The 26537-nt window shown below is 38.8% G+C and overlaps 1 protein-coding gene across 1 annotated transcript in view; it reads right to left on the bottom strand.

The window, feature by feature from the left end:
* stet (rhomboid serine protease stem cell tumor) overlaps window positions 1–26537 on the bottom strand; it is a 274366-nt gene that overhangs the window by 29446 nt on the left and 218383 nt on the right. The gene's annotated exons all lie outside the window — the stretch shown is intronic.

The following is a 26537-nucleotide window of genomic DNA, read 5'->3' as shown; positions in this document are numbered from 1 at the left end:
AATAAATACTTTATTTAAGATTATTAAAATGGAGGAAAAAGTTAAGACAACTTTCTGCACTAAGGGGATTTCCCTATTTGCGATCTATGACGCAGTTTTTCGACTTCGAGCTGTTACTGATTTAACCTTGCCGAGTTGGTTAAATAAAAGAAAAAAAAAAAGAAAAAGAAGAATTTTAAATAATAATAAAAATAAATTTTCTATGTATGAGCAATATAAATGGCTTGCATATACGCAGACATCCGTACTGGTAGCTCATCCTCTGTCGACTTCTGCAGCAGCGGGGTTGTGTTATCCAACACAATCTCCCTCTAACCTCACTAGACTGTGCGTGCAAATGCTCTTGCTGCGGAGAGAGAGCACAGTCTAAAAAAAAAAAAAAAAAAAAAGTCACTAAGTCTTGCACGTGCTGCGCGTGTGTGACGCGTGCGCCCCTCGCGCGGAACTCGTGCAGCTGTTGTTGGCCAGATGTCTTCCCCCATTCTCCGGCAGCCAAGCCTCTTCATGGAGGAATGTTCAGGGCTGGAGGCAGTGTGGGGAAGCGGCTGCCAGGGCCTACAGAAGTTGCCGTGTGCTCATCGCAAAGAGGTGTGCACTTAATGGGGAAGTTAATGTAAACCGTTGCTGGGGGAAAGGGAAAACAGATGCCGGCACTTGCTAACATTCATAAACGACTTGGAATGGGTAACTAATTACAGTCAACTAAGGATTTTTTTGCTGGATAACACGTGGACCAGGAATAACGTTTAAAGGACGGATAAACGGGAAGTTAAAGTCATACTGCTTTAACGTTCGGCTGCAATTACGGGTGCAGGTTTAAAATGCCTGCAGCTAAATGCGCTCATGACCTCAAAGACGCCGACCCTTGGCTACCAGTTCCAGTTTCACCTGGTGATCCGGTCCCCCAAATGTAGTGTTAATCTAACGTCATATCACAGGCCAGCAACGACTAATTCGACACTAAAATGCCTTTCTCGCCTGCTCAGAATATCGGATAACTCCAATCGTCTGCTTTACATAGAAAATGAACGTTTCAGAAGATAAATAAAAGCTTCCAATTTACATCCTTTAAAATCCGGCTTAATGAGTTAACCTTTACCTCTTTCAACTCTCAAGTGTTCGATCATTTTTCTAAAAACTTATTATGCTGTTTAATTATAAGGAATTCCAAGAAGGAAAATACTGTTGCTATCCAACAAGCGCCATGGCAATTTCAAGTCAAAGTGTGTATATGACGTGTGTTCCAAGGCATATCTGCTTAATAACATGCTAGCAATAACTAATTAAACGTTATGTGTATGGATGTGGGAGGGACATCCCATCCAAATTGAACACTAGATGGCGAGGAGGCGTATTTGAAAGACTAATGCAAGGCACACTGAGCGCTGTTATATCAGCTACCCTAAAAACAATAAAGCTGTACATTCCACCGAGCGCTTCTACCAAATATTTTTAACGAAGTACAAAAAAGAAACCAAAAAGAAAATGAATACGATATAACCGGGATGTTTTCCTGCAGTCAACAGGGGCAACATTTTCATGCTTTCACACGGGCTTTATCTTGGCACAACCCTGGGAGACTGACAGAAAGGGATAAATTTTAAGAGGATGAATTGCAAAAATGCTGGAAAAGTTTATGCTTCATAGTTTGGGAAGGGGAATCATTAAGCAGCCAATGAAACTAGTGTTTTCTCTAATTTAACCCACTCGACACTTCAAGACATCTTAGGGTGGCATTTTCGAAAAATTAGAGCCCTCCGATGACCTGCATGCTCGTGAAACTGCCCCACAGCAAAAATGACTACAGATTCTCCATAGCTGCCAGACCACCTCGCTGAATGCCTGAGACGAGCATGAATTAGTGTCAGGAATGATCAATCATAGAACATACCAAGGGTTACCTTCTGATGGATCCCTTCAAAACGAGGCGAACACGTCTTACCTACTAATTAATACAAGTCACGTGCTTGTTTTTAATTGTCTGAATGCGTGTATAGTAGCAAACATTAATTTCCAACTGTAATGAAAAGACACTGCTCACACATACTCCATAACATTTCGTAAAACAAAATTTCTCAGTCGGCTGCGCAGAGATCGTCTGCTCTCCAAATATGGCGTCAAAACTCAATATTTTCGCCACCGACATTCTGTTAATCAGAAGATATTTTCAGATTGTGGTTAAAAACAAGTCAGAAGTGTAAATTACCAACTCTGTAAAATGACCTTCGTTCCCACTAAATTAAAAGTTTAAGGCTATAAAAAAATCCGCCATATTTGTTAATAAGCAGCCGAACTCAATATACGAAATTAGCTTTTCAGGGTTTATGTTTGTACAGGCACGAAGTTAATGATGTTGAAAGTACAGTACTATAGATGGTCAAAGCCACAATCTTCACTAACAGAACTGTTCAACTTTTGTTTCAAACAATTCTGTATTCAAATGATATGTCCAGCACATGCTAAGTAAGTGGACAGGCTTGTTTTATGCCGAGAAGACCCAGTAGAGCAGAAAACTAATTCCGAGTAACCTGTATGCTGTAGATATGCGCGCTCATCGGAGCATATAGCCAGTTCAGCCGTGTGTCATCTGCAAGCACGGAAGTGGTCGCCCAACATTATAGGAGCCTCGCCACCATTCAGAACTCAACACTATTCACCATATACAGGAAAAAAGGGAGAAAGTGTGTGTGTACGTATATGTGTGTGTGTGTGGGACGCCATTTCCGACTACCGGATGTCCTGTTGTCATTATGAAAGGTGGGCAGGAAACGCTTCTATTTGAATCGTACTAGGAACGCCGACATATAAGCCAGAATATGTACTACGTCGGAGTGTGTGATGTGCGAGGGTGCGCTTGGCAAACCGTTTACAGAATTGTGGAAATTCCTAAAGTGGTCATTGATGTTGTCGGTCAGGAAACTGTAAAAAACACTGTAAGGTCACCTTAAAGAGCATTTGAAGGTCGGATAACGTTCACTAACCGCTTTAGGAGGATAGACTCAAAATAATTTCAATAAGTAATCCATTAATAAGCTGTCTGCTATTTTAATAGGTTGCCCTGACATTGCACCAAGAGAGACTAGTATGGTGACAAGGTTTTATTTGTAAATTAAACAGTTAGAACCTTTGAGCAATGGAAACGGTATAAAATTAATTCAGCGTTTGATATGGATGGTGAGATGAACAGACTCTCTATATCGATCTTCCTTTTGGGCTGTAGAATATTGTGTTAGTGCACCTTTAGGATAATTGACATTGATATCAGAGATGATAGCCTAACAGGAAACCTACTGAGTTTGAAAGTGTATTGCACTATGTATCGATGGTATATACACGTTTATACAGAAGTGGCTACGAATGAGCGCACCAAACCATTACGATTCATCATGAGATTATTGTTGAATTCGGAATAATCCCCGTGGATTGTAAATATGCCAATGTTTAGCTAATCCACAAAGGGAGGAGGGCTAAAATGAGATCAGTAACTATAGACCAGTAAGGTGAACTTCAGTGGTAGGGAAGGTCAGAGATTCTGTGGTCAAGGGTGCATTACAGGATCATCTTGAGAAGCAAAATATCCTAATTAGATCACACACCCCTCGTGGGGACGTATGATCACCGTCTTCCACACACCTGGTGGAAAAGACCTGAGGTCGAATACAGCCAATGACGAGAGGAATTCTTATGGGTCTTTGTCATAACGTGACTGAGTTAGTCGGTCTCAGGCATGGGTAGAATGATGTTTTTTCCCTCCAGAAAACTCGGGTTTTTCGTCCAACAAACAGAGCACAGACAATTTACAAACATACAGTATTATACACAATAATAATAATGTATAAGCACAATATAGCCTAAGTTGTTGATATACTTAAAAAACCATACAACATAACAACAAATCAAACATGGCTTGGCCCATCTGATAAACTATTATGATGAGGTCACAGAGAAGTTGAATGCTGAATTTAAAGGAAAATATTCTTGAGAAGCGTCCAAAGATAATGACTCATCTGGTGAGAACAGCACACCTCATGAAGTGCACAGTTTGGAAACTAGGCATCTCAGGGTTTTCTGATTGAGGTGTATAAGGAACTTGGAGGTGGGAAAACAAAATGAACAGTGGTTGAATTTTCACATTGAAATGGGGAAAAAATAAACTATTGTAGAAAAATTATAGAAAGAACCTTAGGAAGTTTACATTTGGTTAACATGCTATCGACCACTGGAATAAACTCCCACCTTGGGTAGTCAGGATTAAAAGTTTGGCAAAGTTTAAGGAGTATCTTGGATCAGCCTTTTCTAGCGGAAAGAAGCGTATGAAAAGAACGAATAGAGATAAGTCCTCTGTATTATCCCGGGTTGTAGATTGGTTTGCACGATACGTCGCTGTCTGCTGCTCGTTTAGAGAGGTCTGGGTTCGATTCCCGTCCACTACTGGAGGAAATTCTGAAGTCCTTGTCAACGAGGCATAGTTAGCCGATGTCCAGGGAAGGTAATAGGGTTCCCCCAAGAGTTATTCCGGATCTTCATCACGTATAACATGAAAAAGGGCAGTGAACATACACACTTGTACTGACAAATAAACATTTATGGATTTTGTTTTAGGAAAAGCCCAAGCACGAAAGGAATTATAACCTGTAGTATTTAGTACTTATGCGTGGGTTGAAGGTTGAAAAGATGAGAGAAGATAGTTGTTGACATTAGACTTTAATTCCTGTAGATTGTAATTTTCAGGAAATAGGTGTGGTGTGAAAGTAGGTTGTCCCACAAAACGGAAGTTGAAGAAATACAGTAGTATTAGCATTAGTAATCTAGTGCAAGGAAGCCAAATCAGAACAGTGCGAACGGAAGTATCTATAGAAAAGGCATGCAGCAGAAACAGAACGTTTATAAGAGAGAGAGAGAGAGAGAGAGAGGGATCATTAATTAACCTAAATCTCCATTTTGAATGGAGTCTAGAAGCCGGAGAGAGGTTATGTTGGCACCGTCCAGGACGTGTGAACAATATTCAGTAGTGGGCGGGTTTGAGATTTGCAGAATGAGTAGCTGTTTAGAAGAAAAGTAACGCCGAGAGTGAAAAAGAAAACCCAGTTTTTCAAATGCGGAGGAAGTAATATTTGATTTGCTTATTCCAAGAGAGAGATTAGAAGACAGGATAATTCCAATAGAGATATGTGATCTTGTTTAGAAGTCGAAGATAAGCATAGGAGCAGAAGAATCCTTTTTGTTAGATATAAGACAGGACTGAGTTTTAGAAGGGCCAAAATTAACTAAGTTATCTTAGCCCTATTGAAGTATTACCTGAAGATCTGCATTTAAGGAATTGGTAGTCGATATTCGAGAAGTTGAAGCTGTTTGTGCAGGGAAATTACTAAGTGTAAATTTCCAGTCAGTGGAAGAATGTCATTAATATACAAGATGAAAAGAGTGGGAGAAATAACTGGACCTTGGAGAACACCAGCATTGGTGGAGAAGTTAGAAGACAGAGAGCCATCTACCATCACCGGCAGTAAACAGTGAGAGGGAAAATTGGATACCCAATTAAAAAAAAAAAAAAAAAACAGTGGGCTGGGCAAACCATAAGTTGTAAAATTTTTTAGAAGACCTTTATATCAAACACGTTCAAAAGCGTTTGGAATGTTAAGAGTAACTGCTTGAGTTTCACCAAACTTTTCCATTGAATATGTGAAGAGATGGATAACATAAGCCAGTAAGGATCACTAGTGGATCGACACTGACGTTGATCTAATAAGGGTTTCTATATAGTTTAGGAATTGGCGGTTAATGGATTTCTCCAATACTTTAGATTTGATTTAGGTTTTTATGGCGCAAAGATGACTTAGGACATGATGCGCCAAGTCCAACCGATACTTTAGAAAGAGTACAAGTAAGTGCAATAGGACAATTATTGGATGTGAGGGATTTGTTGCCCTTTTTAGGAAAACGGACTGGATATAAGCAAATTTCCAAGCAGAAGGAAAACCACCAGTGGAATAAGAAAGTGTAAAAAGGCGACACAGAACAGGAGTTGTTGTTGTTTTGGTTTTTAGGAGCATTAGCAACTAAGGCCATATTGCTCCGGGATATGCGGTGGTCATTCCCTGACCTTTCCGCATCTTCCGTATTTGGTGGTGACGGGCTCGAACCCCGGTCTAATCAAGAAGCATGTGATACGCACTACTGCTCCTTCCCACCTGGCTACGGAGGCGCCCAGAACAGGAGTAAGCTCAGGAACACAGGTTTTGAGAACAAATGGAAAAATACCACCAGGATCTGGCGCTTTCTTGCCATCAAAACTGTTCAAAATTCCTCTGACATTCTTTTGATGAAGACCACAGAAGGCACTGAATGGCGTATACTGGGAATGGTTGGAGGTGGTTGACCAAGGTCATCAATACAAGCGTTGGAAGAAAAGTAGGATGCTAGAAGGTCAGCTTTATCTTTAGTTAAGGTGGCAACAGAACCATCTGGTTTTAACAGAGGTGGGAGTTGAGACGGGAAAAAGTTGCGGCTAATAGCTTCGGCAAGAGACCAAAATGCTTGACCACCACTTGGACAGGAAGCAAGTTTTCTATCCTTAGCCTATTCAAAATGTAATTTGGATTGATTAATAACTGCTTTACAGCTGTTGGTTATGTAAAATGAACCAGGAGATTTGGATGCAAGCCAATCGTGGTATTCAATATTCTTATCTTGAACAGCCTTGGCACAATTATTTGGAAAATAGACAAAGGACGAGCTTTTAAGGTGGAGTGTGGAATAAAGGATTTCATCCCTACAAGAATAATTTCACTGACACGATCTCAGCAAACACTGACATCAGAAGATTTCAAACAGTAATTCGATCAACGAAAACAAGAACAGAAATCTCGCAGATCACCCACCTCGATCGTGTACTTGGAAGGGTTGTTTGTGAGAAAAAGATCAGGCGTGTTGATTGTGTGGTTAGGACTGTCTGGTTTTTTGGTTAGTAAATGAACAATCTGTGCGAGGGCATTAGTAATTGCAAAAGCCTCAGTATTTCGAAGAGCTGGATCTGTGTGACTAGATAACTGAAGCCAGGTGGAGCCCTGAACATTAAAATCGCCAAAGAAATTTATCTCACTATTAGGAAAGTTAGATGGAAAAAAGTCGAGCTTCAAAGAGAGGAAGTCAAAGAGCTCCATGTGAACAGTGGAATTGGGAGATCGATAAAGGCTGTTGTTGTTCTGTTTTAGGAACATCGACGACCAAGGCCATGTTGCTCCGTGTATATTGTCTGTAAATTGCATGTGCTCTGAGGTCGATTTTCTGTTTTGCTGGACGAAAAACCCGAGTTTCCGGGAGGAAAAACCATGCTACCCTCGCCTGAGACGGACTAACTCACCCACGTTGTGAAAAAGACGCATAGAAATTCCTGCCGTCATCGACGGGATTTGAAGTGAGTCTTTTCTACCCGGTTTGGGGAAGACAGCGATCCTACCAAATGCCGAGTGGTCAGGATCGAGAGTGCAGTGGCAAGCGCTTTTTGAGTGGACCGGGGTTCAAGCCCGTGACTGCTAAATACGATTAACGTTTGTTTGATGATTTATTGTAAATTCTACTGACCTGGTGGTTGTGCCGGAGTATAAGCAAGAACTGTGCTACACACGAGAGCTAAACGATAGAGGCAACAGATGAATTTAACAGGAAGGGACAAAGAAATTTTAAGCCAGAGAAGATCGAAGATGAGATTCCAAATTACTGTCTCTAACAGGGAATATCAGTGCGGACATACGCACAAGTAGCACCTTTGAATTGAAAGTTATCGTACAGCGAATGATTAGGCCAACTGAGATGGACAGTGCTTGAATCATCGATAATTCGATTCTGTCAGAAAAAAGCAAATGGGGCCTGGCAGAGTTAAGTGGAAATGGACATCACTGAGATTGAAACAGAGACCACGTATATTTGCGAAATGAAGTAGGACGTGTTTGGGAGGTTTAGACCTTTTCGCAGATAAGTTTGTTCTATTATTTTGACTATATTTATGGATATGAGGTGCAAAATTCCGGTACCGTTTGAATAATACTTTGTATTTGCCTTCTTTACATATTTTTACCTATAAAAATGTGAATTATATTTTAAAATAAAACTCGAATGTAGCAGAAGTTTATAATCACAGTCCTACCACATTGGGAGGAAAAGTTCCGAGAGGGAATACCGACAGTAACGCGAGAAATTTTTATGGCCTTTTTTCACAAAGTGGCTGAGTTAGCTAGCCTCAGGCCAAATTTTCATTATTTTTTCTCTCGGAGGTTTTTCCTGCAGAATATAGCAAAATAACCGAAGACTACACAGACACAATATATTGACACCTCATAGGCTTAGTTGTTTTTAGAGTTAAAACATGCATCTCACCCAACTACACTGCTCGACAAAATTAACAGAAAACACGTAGAAAACGTGGTGTAACTCGTGAAGCTTGCGATGAAGCAGGGAAAAATTTGGAACGGCGGTGAACCATAGAATAACGATGAAATGTTAGTCTATGATGACAGTAAGAAACTTCGGAAGGTATGATTGACATTTATAGGAGTTATATAAGAATTATCAAAAAGGTCACATTACAGAAGTCGATACAAGATGCCCGAAAATAGGATCACACGACTTCGGTACGGGATATGATCTTCTATAACTGCTAGACAGGCCTGACAGCAGTGAACCATGCTCAATATAAGGGTGTCTATACGATTCTGTGGCAACAAATCCCATTCTTCCACCAGCGCAGACCTTACCGAGGAGTTGGTTGTCGGCGTGCAATGCGAATGCCAAGGGCGTAACAATAATTATTCCAGGGGCCTTGCAATCATTTTAATCTGATTTAACTCAATTCACAAATAAGCTACTGTTATTGATTCTGCCGTAGCCTAGTGGTCAGGCGCGCGGGTGCATAAGTACACGTGCCTTGAGTGACCGGGTTCACCCCGTGACTACTGAATACGGTGCTGTTTCTTGTATTCTATCTATCTTGTGAACTCCTCTGACCGTTTGGTCGTCCCGGAGTATAAACAGAAAATTTATTTATTTATTTTATTTATTAGTAAATTTATAAGCGGAGTTTACCTCAATATAGTACGTGGAACACTTCCGTATGATACCCTCCAGAAATTAAAACGGAAAAAACGAAAAAATCGACAACTTACCGGTACATTAAAGTAAAATATAAATAATTAAAGTAAAATATAAATATATTTTACTATATTATTAATATATATTAATAAATTAATATATATTAATAAATATATTATTATATTTATATAAATATATTTATATTTTACTTTAATTATTTATATTTATATTTTACTTTAATTATTTATATTTTACTTTAATGTACCGGTAAGTTGTCGATTTTTTCGTTTTAATTTCTGGAGGGTATCATACGGAAGTGTTCCACGTACTATATTGAGGTAAACTCCGCTTATAAATTTACTAATATTATTATCAACGTAGAACATATTGAGTATTACAGCTCTGATTCATACTATTTATTTTATTTATGTTCGATCGGATTTAAGTGTGCTGATCGTGCTGGCCATGGCAGTCGTTGGATATCTTCAGTTTCAAGATATTCCTCTACCACTTGAGCTCTATGTGCAGTGGCGTTGTCGTACATGAAATGAAAATCTGGGCCAACGGCACCCCAAAAAAGTCGCATATAGGGTTCGAGGATCTATTCTCAGTCACTCTGCGCAGTTACGGTACCACTAACAAAAATATTAAGAGGGGTGCGGCTGTTGGTCCGACCTACACGAGAACACCGCCTCCAGTACCTCGTAGTCTCCAGATGAAATAACGTCTAAATCTGTTTGTAGGCTAAAATGGGACTCATCAGAGAACAGAACTGTATCCCGTTTGTCAGGGCTCCAAGTCACATGTTCATGGCACCTATTCCGACGAGTCTGCGGTGGTTTGGGGTTAATGAGACACAACCCACTGGCTTCCATACATAGGATCCAGTTGAATTGAGCCTTCTTAACACAGTCCGGTTGGAAATATTTTCACTAGTGGCCGAAGCAACCTCAAGAGACAATTCATGACAAGACAGGGTAGGGTTCCATCTTGCTGCTAGAGCCAGATAGCGGTCTGTTCTGGTTGACGTAGCCCTCGAGTGACCTTGTCCAGTTCTTCTTGTAATGGTTCCTGTCTCCTGAAACTGCTTCCATAGTGCCGAGACGACACTGCGTGACACATTAAGCTAACGTGTCACTTCTGCCTGTGACTTCCAAGTCGTCCAACGACCCGCCATGTCAAAGAATCATCAAAACCACGATGGCGTTCCATCCTAAGTACTGGAGATGTGGCTATCCCACTGGGCAAGCCAAAAACGGGAATAAAGTGATGTGGTCGCAACCAGTGTTTTTATAAGCATGAATAATTTGCATAATGTGCGGCTCTGTACGGTGGTAGATCGATTTCTATTGGATACTCGGAATTTGCATGCCAGGATGCCTATTATATCAAATATTCGCCTTCGGCGACACTGTTCACAATAAAATATTAATGAAAAACATTTTGTTATGTTAATTTTGTTCAGCAGTGTACTTTCAAATGAATACTTCTCCAGAGGGAGGGAGAAAGAGTTGAAGGGCTTATATTCTGTGATTTCCGAGAAATCGTAGAACGTAACCCCTTAGAGAAGTGTACTATTTCTGCTGGAAACAACCCATTTCACTGACAAACTGCTGCAAAAGCCAAACTGCAACAATGTGCACTATTTAAAGTACCATTTGGGTACTTTAAATAGTGCAACATATCCCTGCCTCATGAAGAATTTCGACGTTAAAATAAGCATGACTGAACCTGCTAAAAGTGGTAGCCGTTAAGGAAAAAGCTCTCAGAGATGCAGCTTAAAAAAAACAAAAAAAAAAACTGGCCAATGCCATACGGAAGTAATTACGATGAGTATTTAAAAGGTTTCCGGCCTACCACAAAAAAGAACGACGCAATCTAGAAATAAATCAACTTTTATTCAACGTAGTAGCCTGTAAGGGTTACACATCCGTCGCAACGCTGGTTCGTTCTTCCAGACATCCTTAGGTAGAACTTATTCTTCCACATCACGAAAAACGTCAATATTTGTCCAAAAATGTAGTCGGATAGGGCTTTTACTATATTTCATTGCTGCAGGATCCTCTTTTGAAAATTACACTGTGTAACAAGGATTGCGGTTGTCATTGCAATAGGTTTTAGGAGCATCATCGACTCAGGCCATATTGCTCCGTATTTATCGTCGTGAGTTCTGTGGTCGATTTGCTGTTTGCTGGACGAAAAACCAGAATTCCAGGGATAAAAAAAAAAAAAAAAAAACATGCTACCATCGCGCGTGAGATCGACTAACTCAGCCACGTTGTGAAAAAGGCCCATAAAAATTCCTCATATCATGGACAAGTGGACAGATTTGGAAACCGTAACCACAGCACTTTTAATAGAGAATCAAAAATTAAAAGCTTTAAATGAAGACATTAACATAAGAGCTAATCTATTAGAAGATTATTCAATCTCTTCCTATAATTCCCTTGTGAAAGAACGATAATGGGAAAGCGTATAAGAATAAACGAATGCAAGTGAAAGATATAGGGCAGACTGAGCCTGATAAACAATTTACTGTTCCTAAAATTTCATATTCAGAAGTGCAAGTGGAGTAACACTTTCAGCGACAAGATCACTTGGGCTCAAACGAATCAACTCTTAAATTAAGGATAATGCAGATAAATGGCCAAAGGTAATGGTATTGATATTATTGCTATAGAAGAGCCTTATTGTGTTAAGGCTCAGTTTGGTCAAACTTCAAGGATTGCGGAATTTTAAAACAAATTCTTACGTGGTATGGCAATGTTTTATTTTCATTTAACTTCTCTTATTTTACTTTCCTTTTCTAATATTAAAAATTTCTCTCTGCAATTCATTGTCGAAAAATAAATGTAATTAATTTTGAACAAAAAAAAAAAAAAAGAAAAAAAAGTACTATTTTGTAGAACCTCTGTAAAACTCTATACAACGCAGAAATATTAAGAAAGCAATCCGGCACTCATATTCTCACAGCAGAACAAAGTTGCCTTTGCAACCAGTTGGCCTGGTATTGCACCATTCTCAAACAGATGGTTTCGCCAGAAGGTTAATTTGCCATTTGTTTAGAAGATGAGACAGACTGCTACAGCAGACTGTTTCACGGCTAAGTAGTCTCTCATCTGATAGCAGGTGGTCTGTAGTGACAACAAGAAAAACAGTCATAAAGAAGCTACGAGTTCAGAGGATCACGTTTCTGTTTTGAAAAACTTTGCGTATTGCCGCCAGAGGCCAGTTGCCTGAGAATTTTATAAATGTGATTTTATAAATTGAAAATCGCGTTAATAAAAGATGGAAAGAGGTCATAAAGATTGACGAAAAATATATAATTGATTAAAATTATTTTGATGGGTTTTGTTATAATTTTGAAGGAGATATAAAAAGTGAACTAGAACAGTGTTTCTCAACCTTTTTTTTTTTTTAATTATAGCCCCCTAAAGGGCTTTTTTTTTAGACAATTTTTTTCCTACTTATTTACTCAACTAAAACCACTTTCAACCATATAAGACGTTGGAAAACAAAGAAGTACTCTGGCCATTTCAGACCACATTGTTGGATAAAGAAGTTTAGTTGTGTTTGATCCCCACAACTCAGCCATTCCACCATTTTCGAATTTATATTTGCATTCTTCGTTATATTTTAATTCAACGAGTTCTTGAATTTCTTCACTAGCAGACCAAGCATTGCATCCAATTGGATCTAACATCCATGGCTTCACTTCAAAAGAAAATAAACCTGAAAATCTATTTTTCATTTCACCTTTTAAAGAACAGAAATTAATTGAATAATTCTTAAGATCATTCTCAGTGAGAGATTCATTGATTTCAGTTAACTCTTGCATACCATAAAATTGTTTTCAAATATTTCCAGTTTTTCAGTGAAGGCTTTTATTCCATTACGGCTTTTACTTCATTAAGTTTTTGAAAAATCCAAGCCATATAGTATACGTTGTTTTTGTGCTTGCTGATCTCCTTTGCCTTCTTCGCTTTCTAAAAAACTAATTATCGTATCAAAGAGGTTTACAAATTTTGTTAGACAGTTTTCTTTAGAAAGTCATCTGACTTCTGTATGTAAAAGATGCCTCACATACCGTTCTTCATTATCAACACAAAATTTTGTGAAAAGGCAATCATATTTGCTATGTGACTTTATTGATGGTTTTAATAATTATACTGAGAGACTGATAAAGAACTAGATTAATATTTTTTTGCAACCACATGATGTCTGTGCACAGTGTATTGCAAGAACTTTGGGACATACTTCCTTTAGGTGGACTTTAAAGCTTTTGTCTTCCAAATATGGAGGTAGCACCATCAGTGGCACAGGATACCAAAATTTCTAATGGTACTTGTTTTTCATCAAACCATATTTTTAAAGCAGCAAAAATGGATGATTCAGTACAGTGAATTTCTGTATATTTTACAATCATCATCGATATAATGAGCGTATGCAATTAGAAGGGCCTTATTGTCAATAATTGGGGATTCATCAATCTGAATAGAAAATTTTATTAGCATTAGCATTAGTAGAGGCATATGATGCAAGAAAGCAAGCTTATGCAGCATCAGCCAAAAAAAACAAGAAAAAACCCCGCCCATTTCACCCCTCCATTCGTTCCAAATGCCTGTCCAGCTCAGCCTTAAATTTATTTAGCCTATTAGCTTCCACAACAAAAGATGGAAGCCTGTTCCACCAATCAACTACTCGCTGGCTAAAGGCAAATTTCCGCACATCTATTCTACAACTATCTTTTCTCAATTTGAAACTGTGCCCCCTCAGGTTCTTAGTCTGAGTAAGAGGAAGAATCCCATCAGCATTCAGCTTGCTCAACCCATTCAAGGCTTTATACACTTCAATCAGATCTCCTCGCAGGTGCCTACTCTCCAGACACTGTAATTTGCAAAACTTAAGCCTTTCTTTGTAAGAGCACCCCTTTGTTCCATTCACTAATCTTGTTGCCCTTCTCTGTACTCGTTCCAGCAGCTCTACATCCTTCTTGAAATGAGGCCTCCAGACCTGTATACAAGTACTCAAGGTGTGGCCTAACCATTGCCTTGTATAACGGGATAATCACCTCCCTGTCCCTGCTAGTAAATTTCTTATCTATCATTGGCAAGACTCCATGACCTGCCCTGGCAGCCGGTCTGCACTGCTCAGCGAACTTCATATTTGACTGCACAATCACCCCCAGAGATTTTTCACTTTCCACTTCTCTGAGTGTAGTACCACACAGTTGGTACGTTTTTCTTCGGTTATTGCTACCCATATGCAGTACTTTGCATTTGTCAATGTTAAACTTCGGTTGCCACTTCTCAGCCCATTTTCCCAACTTATCTAGATCCAGTTGGAGTAGCATACTGTCTTTACTGTCGTTAACAACCCTGCCAACCTTTGTATCATCTGCAAACTTGGACACCGAACCTTGGGGAACTGCACTAATAACATTTGTCCACGAAGAGCAGTGCCCATTGATTACCACTCTCTGTCGTCTCCCACTCAACCATCCCTTTATCCATTGTAGCAACTTAACCTTAATGCCACAACTCGCCAATCTGTACAGCATTCTTTCATGTGCAACAGTATCGAAAGCTTTCCTGAAATCCAAGTATATGACATCAAAATTATTTTTGGCATTCAGTTCCTTTGTGACCACATCATAGTAACCTATCAAATTGGTTAGACAAGACCTCCCTTTAACAAACCAATGCTGTGTCTTAACTATTACTGCAGTATGATCCTGCAATGCTTCTTTAACCAGTGATATCATTATTTTTCCCAGAACACAAGTTAAACTAGCAGGTCTATAGTTACTTGTGTCACCTTTTGAACTCCCTTTGTGAATTGGTGATACATTTGCACACCTCCAGTCCATGGGGACCTCACCTGAGTCCAAGGAAGCTCTCATAATTATGGCTAAGGGTTTGCGTACTTCCTTTGCTGCCTCCTTTAATATAACTGGATAGATCCTGTCCACTCCAGGTGCCTTCCTTACGTTTAACTTCAACAATTTCTCCTCCACTTTGCTCTCAATTATTACAAAATCACTTAGCTCCCTGTTAGCGTTTGATAAACTTCTGGCACTCCCCTCATTGAATAACTTCTCATGTAGATGCAAAATATTCAATCAGTTTATCAGCTACCTGAGCATGATCATCAATAGTCAACCCATCAATGTTAAGTGGTCCAATCTGATTCATTCCTTTCCTTCTAGAGTTTACATAAGTAAAGAACTCTTTGCTGTTTTTCTTTGCATCCTTTGCCAAAGAATTCTCGTAATCTGCCTTCGCCTGCCTAACCTCCTTTGTGACTTGATTACAGACTAGTTTATATCTGCCATATGCTTCTTATCGTTTAGTTTGTCAATTTACTGCTCTTCAGTGTTAACTGACATCTCATCTTCGAACTGAATCGTTGCTCATTGGCAATGATTTTAAAATACTGGAAGGATTTTGATGCATCACAATTGAAATTACAGTCGCTAATGCAGGTCGTATAACAGTCTCAGCAATTAAATCGATTTTTTCCAATTTTATAAGACGCAATTATTCCATTGTCATTTTTTGTGTGTTCTTCTTAAATAAGGAAGTAACAGTGTTACATTGCTCAAATTTCGTTTTAAAATTTTAAAATATTCGATATATTTACCAACTTTATCAGGATGTTTCCTTTTTAAGTGATCTAAAAGTCTTGATGGTTTCATAGCCTCATTTGAAAAAGAACTATTACACATAAGACACATGGGCTGTCTTGAGTCGAAGGGTCTTTCAATAAAACCATAAGCTAGATTCATCCAGATACTGTCGACAGTTTTTATTTTCAGCACTTGACATGATTGATGATAGGTTGAGGAACTACAAAGAATTAAATAAAAAAATATATAAACTATTTTTATTTAACTCTCATAGCCCATGTCACTCACAAAAGCACTGTGGATCAAAAATAAACAACTTCCACAAGTAAACAATTAATCAATACTAATTGTCGCTTAGAAAGTAGAAACAATAGACTTAAACATTTCCCCATCCCATTCATTTCACCATTCATGTATTGACCAATGAAACAAAAGAATAAATAAATAAACTATGGCCACCATGCCGCCGCCAAGGTCACGGCTGTTGGAAAGGTGCAAACGGCAAGGATTGCGGAGACATTACCTTTGAAAGCACTTAGGCATTTAATGCCCATGAAAAGAAAAGGTGGTTGAATTAAATCACGCCCACTATCTTCCTTTTATCAAAATTTCTCATTCACTCCTAATATAATATACCTATATGTTAAAAATCAGTTGTCTCAGGGGAAAAGTAAACCCAATGAGAGAAATTAAATATTAAGGAATAAGATGTCGTCGGGTAGGGTTGAAATAATGATTGAAGGAGCAGTAATTGAAAAGGTGGAGTCATATACTTATCTGGGACAAGTTATTAGCTGCAATAATGATAAATGGCTGGAAGTCAAGAGAAGAATAAATTTTGGATGGATAGCATTCAGGAGATATAGTCACATACTGAAGAGCAATATCCCAATTTGTCTGAAACGTAAAATAATGAACCAATGTATACTCCCCACCATGACTTATGGAAGTGAAACTTGGGCACTCACCAAAAAGAATGGAAGAGAAGCTGAGAACTACACAGCGAAGAATGGAACGAATTTTATTGGGAATCAGACTGTTAGATAAGAAGAGAAACACATGGATTAGACAGCAAACTCAAGTAAAGGACATTCTTATCAAAACTAAAGAACTAAAATGGTCTTGGGCAGGACACATAGCTCGAAGACATGATGACAGATGGACTAAGAAAATAACAGAATGGTATCCAAGAGGAGCTAGAAGAAAACCTGGAAGACAAAGGCGGAGATGGATAGATGAAATTCATGAGCTTTTGGGCAGTAAATGGATGGCCAGTGCTCAAAACAGAAGGAACTGGAAAGTTGCTGGAGAGGCCTCCATCCTGCAGTGGACTGAAAATGGCTGATGATGATGATGATGAGGGTTGAAATTTGGAGGGCCACAAGCCATTGTAACATCCATGATTTTTTTCGCCCCCAAAAACAAATTTTTGTTTTTGGGGGAGAAAAAGGGGGACGATTTCGCCCCCAAAAATAAATTTTTGGGGGGGGATATCGTCCCCAGTGAGAACCCCTGAGTTAGAGCAACACCAAATATAATAGTTCTGTGGCACTTTGCGTGGATTAAACAGTTTTTTCGTAAATTTCGCTTCCTCTGGCCAGGCGTTCCAGTTTATTCATCGGTACATGCCTGTACTGATATAAACCTTTCAGTAAACCGCAGAGTCTATAACTACCGCGTTAAAATATGCGTAGAGAGCCCACTGTATTCACCAAGTCCGTCCGTCCGCATGTAATAACTCGACTCTCAATGGATGGATTTTCACGAAATTTTATATTTGGCTCTTCCAGAAAGAATTGTCGAACCATTCTAAATTTAATTAAAATCAGACCAAGTAAAATCCGACAATGGTTCTTTTAAATAACACACAGATTATCCACATAAAGTATATTGTAGCTGAAGCACGGTTGTTGCCATGCGCTGATCAGAGGAATGAATGGACAAAATGGCAGGTGCTCAAAAGCAAAATTTTCTCGGTTTCTCGTTGTTTTATGTTCCTTTTTGTTATCAATTTACTAAATACATAAATAATTGAATACTCTGAATTTTCATGTCAGGATGCCTATAATATAAAATATTCGCCTTCGGCGACACTGCTCACAATAAAATATTCACGAAAAACATTTCGTTCTGCTAATTTTGTCGAGCAGTGTAGTACAATAAACACTCTATGGTAAAGAACTGTCCCAGGTATTCCACAGAAGACAATATCCATTCGGGATAGCAGTTAACATGATATAAATTTCGTGCGCTTCAGTGCGCCAAATTTGAAATTAGTTTTAAAAATATTGGAATAAAGAAGTAAATAATACGTACTAAAATGTTATATAACTTTTGAATGTTTTTAAAACTATTTTTTAAATGTTTTTAGAATTACTAAAATCCATTTTACAAATAATAAACAGAAATATATGCCCATGTTCGCGTTGAAAATTTTACACGATAAACGGTTTTTAAAACTAGAAAAATGGAAGAAACTAACAATTTCATCTTTATATTTTATGTATATAATGTATTTTATTTAATTTTCAGCAGAATTAATATTTATTATTTTTTTAAATAAAAGGTTTAAAAAATACACATTTCATTAAATGTTTAAAAACAAAAATCATACAATAAGTACTGTAACCATTAAGAAAAGATGAAATATTGTTAAACTCCAAACAGAATTTAAAAAAGCTCATAAACGTTTTCCAGAAATGTCAGATGTAGTGCTACCACCACTGCCTAGTTATGCCATGGAAGTCTCGTCCAATTTATTGACTAAAGACTTCCATGTTTAGTACGAGTTACAAAATAAAATTAAATTCCACATAAGGATCCAGCTTTTACATCGAGGATAAGAACTCAACAACAATCTAATAACAACACGTTGCTCCTGTCTCTTTATGCACCAACGATCTTTTAATGAACTGTTTACTAGTTCATCAAACAACTTGTCTTCTTGACAAATTGGTCACTTTACTCCGTGACGGAGAGCTGGCATTCCACCTCCGCTCTTCTTTGTGAATTGCCGATTACGGTGGAACATTTTATCTGGGAAGTTGACGGAATGTCACTTTCCCCCCCGGTAACAAGGTAGAGGAAAATAAATGTTCCGTAAGTGAATAACCGACAGGTGTCGTTAAGGTCTTCCTATTTCCAGCCGTTTTACTGCACAATGACTTTATAGCACCTTGCCGTTAACGCTACGGAGAAATTTACGTTCCACAGCCTTTTGCAAGGTGTGGAATGGCGGTACGGTATGCTATTCATCAGTGGGTGACAGCTGAAACAAACTGAAAAATCCAATTTTAGACATCCCAGCAGGAATGAGCTGAGACAATGGAAAGGGGAGAAGAGCGGGCGATTGTGTACAGCTTCCGGACATGGTATTAGACGAAAGCTGTAAAAATCCTTTGTCATCGTCCCGTCTTCTCAAAATAAGGCAGGGATGCCAAGAATCAATTACGTGTCCAAGTTGAGAGACGGCAACATTATGACCACCAAGGACGCAAGGTCATGAAAGCGGCTTGCTAACTTGCACTTTTCAAGTTCGCCCCTGGAGGTGCAAGATGTATTGACGGCTGACTGATTTGACTGATTTGGTAGTTGTTGGCGCATCGGCTTCTGTGGCCATATTGCACCTCCCAAGGTTTTTACAGTACTTTGATCCAAGCCCGAGGCGGGAATCGAACCCGCGACCTTTGGGTTGCCGGGCAGGTACTTTACCCACTCGGCTAGCCCGGTCGGCCGTATTGACGGCTAATGAACGTGCTCTAGAATTTGTCTGGGGACAAATCCCAATGAAATTTATCGGCACTACATGCAGATGTCCCAAATGTTGGGCTATAACTGAATACTACGAAAAGGTGAGGGCTATAATTTTGGCGAAATGGGGATGAAAGGAAAATGAAATTATTTGAGATTTTTTTTTGTGGTTGCTATAAATAACTGAGTTATTTTATATTCTCCTGCTTGGGAAAAGCCTAAAATTCGCTGTTTATAAATGTAGAATGTGTAACGAAGAACAGTTTGAATTTTAAAAATGGTTATGGAGTTCACAGTGGTAAAAAAAATAATAAAAATTTCTTGTTGTGAGATTTTAGGCGCTTTAGCGACTTAGGTAATTTTGCGTCGTATACATTATGCCTGTCTATTGAGTGAGTCGTATTTCCTGTGGGCCGAACGAAAACCGGGAGAAAAAACCACGCAACGCACGTCTGACACAGGCTAACTCAGCCATGTTGTAAAAAAAAAGCCCATAAAAATTCATCGCGGAATTGGTATTTGAACTTGGGCTTTTTCCATCCAGGTGAGGAGGACAATGCTTATATGCATTGTGCTACACCTGCGAGGACTGCTTACTCTTTTTTTTTTTAATATGTTTTTTGACGCTGTAAACTCCACAGCCATTTTTAAAATTCGAACAGCCGTAGCTCTATAACAGTTCAGAATCGGATCATTTTGATTTAATTTTTTTTTTTTTTGCTTAAAATCACTAAAGGAATTAACCACTGAAGTTTGGCAGATCCGTGCTCTACATAAAAGTCATCTGACTATATTTTTTGAGGGGGTAAGCGTTTACAGTTAACTGTGAGATGGGGAACCAGCATACTCTTTCGTGTGTGAGGTGCGATCAAAAAATTCGGTCCCCGAACTTTTTGATCGCAATTTTAATATTTGGGAAATAACGCAATTTAATGGCTATTTGGGTGGGTCTTCTTCGACGGATGAATACACGTTTTCAACTCTTCTACAACTTCTCGAAGCCTTTCTGATAGGCTTCTTTTCGAATTGCTAACAGTTCCTGTGGTGCGTTCTGAAAAATTTCTCCAGAGTCGTCGTAAATCTGTGGCCTTTCAAGGGAGCGTTAAGCTTGGGGGAAAAAATTACAGGAAGCTAAATCCGATGACTATGGAGGATTGAATGCGGTATTCCACATTTGGAACACTGCATTCAAGTATGGAGACCACATCTGAAAAAATACATTGAGCTTCTTGAAAGTGTCGAAAGACGGGCAACTCGAATGGTGAGATCGGCAGAAAGACGACCGTATGAGGAAAGATTCCGATTATGTGCGCTACAGAGCTTGGCAGCCAGAGGTGAGGTGGCTGGTTGCCAATGCGCCTCTTTCTTTCTTTTAGCCAGCGAATCGTTGATTGTTGGAACAAGTTACCCTAACAGGTAGTTGAGGCTGACAGTTTGAATTCAAAGGTCAACTGAATAGTTACCTGTGTAAGGAGGGGAGCATATAATTTGTATTTTCTTATCCACTTTTTTTTTTGTCATGGCAGCAAAAGCCTGTGGCTTCCTTGTACGGTATGGTGAATACTATTACTACTGGAGACCACGGTAACAGATCGCTCTGTAAGAAATTCAAGCACCATAGAGCCCACTTTACTGGCTGTTTTCTCCGAAGAGTATTGCAGAACAGTTTCGTATTATTCTGTTTTCACTATCAGACCACGTGGACAAATTACATATATAAATCTCTGTTTATACTTGGGGGAGAAAACCAAAGGTCAGAGGAATTCACAGGATAGAGAGAATCAAGAACATCATACCGTATTCATAATGATAAATAAATTTTCTGTTTATACTCCGGGTCGACCACACGATTACAGGAGTTCTCAAGATAGAGAGAATACAACAATGCCCTGCGAGTCAAAAAATACGATAACCTGTTTCTGGGTTATAGCCATACACACAGCTTCGTCACCAGTAATGAAAATAAAGTGTGGTTCGGCAGGCACGTTAACGAAGATCTTGACATGACAGAAATTGCCACTGTGACAGTCCATGAAGATTCGAGGCACAAACTTGGCCGAAAAGCGTTGCATTCGAAAATCTTATGTTAAAATTGATTGACATGTCCTATAAGAAATACAGTACTATTATCACTAACAACTTTGCGAATAGTTAAACATCTGACTCCTGATCAGATAGATCACGAACAGGATATAATGTTTTGTTTTTTTTTTAAGCTGAAAGGCAGACGAGCGAGGATTAGATGGACAAGCAGCCCTCTTTAAAATTTGTGACTACCTGAAGGCCTTCGAATAACACACAACATCTTCACCGAAAGGTGTTTTTAATATTTCGTGGTTTCTGTTACACTTTTCCCTAAACTGAAACAAAATTTGAAGCAAATTCGCTGCTTAGTAAAATTATTCATTTTGAAATGCAAAAAATGCCTTCTATTCAGACTAACTGCAGACAAACGAACAATTCATGTGTTACTATGTCTAGAGTCACCACTGAGACAAGTCTCACCTCGCCATGACGTTGCAATTTCAAGATATAAGTCCAGCCTAGAGCTTTTTGAGTACATCTGGTATTTTATTCATCGGGTGATACAGTTTTTACTTTTATCTTAGCTTCTGAATCTATCCAAATTTTGTCAGTTTTGGCGTATGATAAGATAATTTGCCGAATTCCTTCGCAGTTTATAAGTTATCTGTTGGTGAAACAGGTCCTGTTTCATTTATCGCATCAGGTTAGACATATATATCCAAGGAGTGTTGGGAGTAACTTTAATGAAAAAATCACGCATCAAAGCACGAGTTATACCACGTTTTCTACGTGTCCTGTTAATTCTGTCGAGCAGTGGAGTTTTCCCACAGAGCTGGTGAACAACTAATTTATATCCATTTGCCTGAGTAGCAGGTTCGGATTTATTGTACTTCTATAATGAGGATATTTATAACGAAACGGCGAAATTTATCTACAAGAAAATTATGTTCTTTGGGACTGTAAATACTGTATACCTTTAAAAGAACTGTAGTGTTTATCTTACAACTATATTCTGCAAAAAACATTTGCTGCCAAGTGTGGGTCAATTGTAAACATTAATGTATTAAAAATTGTTTTGAACAAGATTTAAAGGTAAATCAGTTCTTGAGTTGAGACGGCGATTCAAGGGCTGCTTCTTGTTGGAGGATGGATATTCTTTCTTTTTGCTTTTAAATCTGGTGATCGTGATGGCCACTGCAGTCGTTAGGTATATTCAGTTTCAAGATGTTCCTCCACCACTTGAGCTCTGTGCAGAAGCGTTGTTGTGCACGAAAAAAAAAAAAAAAAAAATCTTGGCCAACCGCACTCCTAAAAAGTCGCACATGGGGTACGACGATCTGTTATCGGTACCTCTGCGCACTTACGGTACCCCTATTAACAGCGCGAAGAGGAGCGCGGCCGTTAATCATTTTCCGCCCCACACGAGAACACCGCCTCCACCGTGTCCCTTTCTCTAATGGTGGAGGATTGGTACTCAGAGAACAGAACTGTAATCCATTTGTTAGGGCTCCAAGTCACGTGTTCATGGCACGAGTTTCGACAAGCTCTGTGGTGGTTTGGAGATAATGGGATGCAAACCACTGGCTTCCTTGCTTCAATCCACTTGAACTGAGCCTTCTTCACACAGTCCGGTTGGAAATATTTTCATTTGTGGGCGGTAGCAACTCAAGAGACAGTAGATGACAGGACATCGTAGGGTTTCATCTTGGTGTTAGAGCCAGTAGCGCTTTGTTTTGGTTGCCATAGCCCTCGGGCGAACTTGGTCAGCTCTTCTTTTAATGGTTCCTGCCTCCTTTAACTGCTTCCATAGCGCCGGGACGACACTGCGTGACACATTAAGACAATGTGTCACCTCTGCCTGCGACTGGCCGGCTTCAAGTCGTCCAACGGCTCGCTATCTCAGAGAATAATCTAAACGACGATGATTTGCAATCTGACTACTGAAAATGTGGCTATCCCACTGAGCAAACCAAAAAAAACGGGTTTGAAGTTACGTGGTCGCAACCCGTATTTTTATAGGAGATTAATTTGCACAATGTGTGGCTCTGTAAGGTGGTAGATCAATTTCTGTTGGATACTCGGAATAATTTACATGCTAGAATGCCTATTATATCAAATATTCGCCTTCGGTGACACTGTTCAGAATAAAATTTTCATGAGAAACATTTTGTTCTGATAACATTGTCGAGCAGTGTTCAAATCCGATCAAATATGTGCGGGACGCCCTTGGGGGTCGCATTGCACGCCGACAGCTAACTTCTCGTTCACTTAGTTAAGGTCTGCGCTGGCGGAAGAATCGGATTTGTTGCCACACAATCTTATAGACACCCTTATATCGAGCATGGTTCACCGCTGTTAGTCCTGTTTAGCCACTGGATGGGAACATAAGTCAACTGATGTCATGTGACCATATTTTCGACTTCCCTAATATGAACTTTTTGGTAATTCTCATACAACCCCTATAAATATCCCTTATATCCGTCCGAAGTTTCCCGCTGTCTCCTTATTTCATCGTTATGCTATGGTATACCGCCATACCAAATTTTGTCCCACTTCATCGTAAGCTGTACGAGTTATACCACGTTTTCTACGAGTCCTGTTAATTCTGTCAAGCAGTGGAGTTTTAGTTTCTTTGCGAAGGAAGCAATTTCGGAGTGGAATTTTTGTTGGTTTGTTCATATTTGAAGTGCTCATTAATGCAAAATATTCATTAAACTTAGTTTCCTGATAAATTTAATAACTGGTAGTCTCAATGCTAAGCTTTGAAACATTAAAAATAAAATTTTAGGATGTAAGCGTTAGAAATTAACCTTTCCGAAATAAAATGAAATGTTTGAAGCGTTTAAATTTCTCCCTTTTCCCTTGCATGTACTTTAAAACGATGTCCTATTACTGATTATAACCCAATTCATACTACTTAATCTCTAGCTTTTTAAAAAATTATAAAAGGTGAGGGTCAGCCAAAAAAAGTAGGACAGCACTAATCTAGAGCAACGATTCCGAAATTTTTCTAATTTGGCGGACCACCCACACCCCAGATGTTCGCCACTGCAAAAAATGCACCAGGTTATCATGGGGTAATTAACTTACATTATGGATTGGTGTGAGGACCACCTAAATAACCCTCGCGGACCACACTTTTAGAATCACTGATCTAAGGGAAGATTACAGCTTTGTTTTAAAAATAGGCGCAACTCTTGTCCAAATCAACTTGTCTCTTCCAGTAAATTCAATAATAGAAATACAAGGAATAAATTTGTCAAAGTCAGTATGAAATTTAAGAAAGAAGAAAAGTTTTTTTCACGTCTGGGTTATAAACTGAAAAACAAAACGAAGTAAAACTATTTCACTAATTATTTTTGATGATATTTAACTAAATAAGAATTATAATTAATTTAATGATATTCGTTAATTTGTTCAAGACGCAAATGAAGTCTTATAATTTTTACTTGAATATATTTTTTTGAATACATGTATAAGATTAGGATCACGTGACCAGGTCAGCCATGAGAGTGTACTATGAGGTTTGGTTTCTTAAGTCCCAATTTCAACTCAATATGTTGTAATGTATTTTTTCCCGCATAAAAAGTTCGTGATAAAAAATGCACAGCGTATTATTCCAACTTAATACGTTTTTAAATACAGAAATTATTTATTTTTAATATTAAAAAATACTAAATAATATAAACATTTGGTAATCGAACAAGTTAGGGCCAGGCATCATTTTAGTTCGTATTAAACCACTGAAGTAGGCGAAATGGCATTGTTTTTGATAGACATGTACCTCATAATGTGAATGCCTTCACAACGAATTGCCCTGATAGAGCACTACCTCCAATAAGCAAGGCTTCGCCAATGGAGAAGACTAATGTTACTTATTCTCGGCGGATACCACCACTCGGAGATGGTGGTATCCACGAGAATCCAATAGCGAAGTGTTGCCTATTCGAGAATCCATTGTCGAAGCGTTGTTTATTCGGGGTAGTTCAATAGCAGGGCAACTCGTTGTGAAGTCATTCACAATATGAGATATAACAGAAACGATGCTATTTCACCTACTTCGGTGGTTTACTACCAACTAAAATGATGCCTGGCACTAACTTGTTCGATTAGTGAATTTTCCGTATTCTGAGGCTTTCAGCGCAAAAACCTTTTTATGGAAGTGCCACATTGCAATTGTTTTCATCGATTTCTATAATTGGATACATAGACCGCGTTAAGTTCTGATGGTTGTCAACAGTTCTGAATTACTTAGTAGATTGTTGCTGTGTCTTATTGCAATTGTGACCTTTTAAGGTATATTAAAACTCCAAAGGAACTCATTCTTCCAATTTGGTAATGAATTTAATGAACAGAATGTTAAGCAATTAGAAATCCTCAGTTTAAAAATGTTTCCCCTAGGCAGAGTAAAATATTTATAAATTCTGAAATAGTACTTAAAAATGATCTTTAACTTATGTATGTGTATCTTTTCATTTTTATTTGTATCGTTAATATTTCATACCCTTAGATCATTTTCCCTTCTAAGAAGTTTTCCCGCGTAAGAAGTTCTAAACCTCCAGTCCCTTGGAAAAAGTCTTATCTGGGTTCTACTGTACATGTTGAAAACACTACTCAAAAGAGCAGTGTGGTAAAAAGTCCACTAAGCACCACTCATTTTAAAAACTGGTCTACGATGGATCAAATTTTCGTTTCTTTTGATTTTATTGCGGACACTTCTACTTTACAGTCCCTCTTCAGCATCCGGCAATAGTCAGCCATCATGTTGACATTCCACCTCCCCAGGTACCTCATCTTCGTATCTTTAATGACCTGGTGAAACCTCTCACCCTGTTCTTCACTAACACTTCCCAGATTTTCTGGGAAGTAGTCGACGTGGTAGTACAAAAAATGTACATTGACACTCACGTTGCAGCCCAGCTGTTGTTGCAGTAATAGGGTTTTAGGAGCATCAGCAACTAAGGGCATATTACTACGTGTATACTGTCTGTAAATTGCATGTGTTCTGAGGTCGATTTTTTGTTTGCTGGACGAAAAACCCGAGTTT

This window comes from Mastigoproctus giganteus, chromosome 8 (assembly GCF_048544385.1).
Source record: "Mastigoproctus giganteus isolate SK-2022 chromosome 8, ASM4854438v1, whole genome shotgun sequence".
In the NCBI taxonomy this organism is placed as follows: Eukaryota; Metazoa; Arthropoda; class Arachnida; order Uropygi; family Thelyphonidae; genus Mastigoproctus; species Mastigoproctus giganteus.
This window is presented reverse-complemented; position numbering and strand designations above follow the sequence as displayed.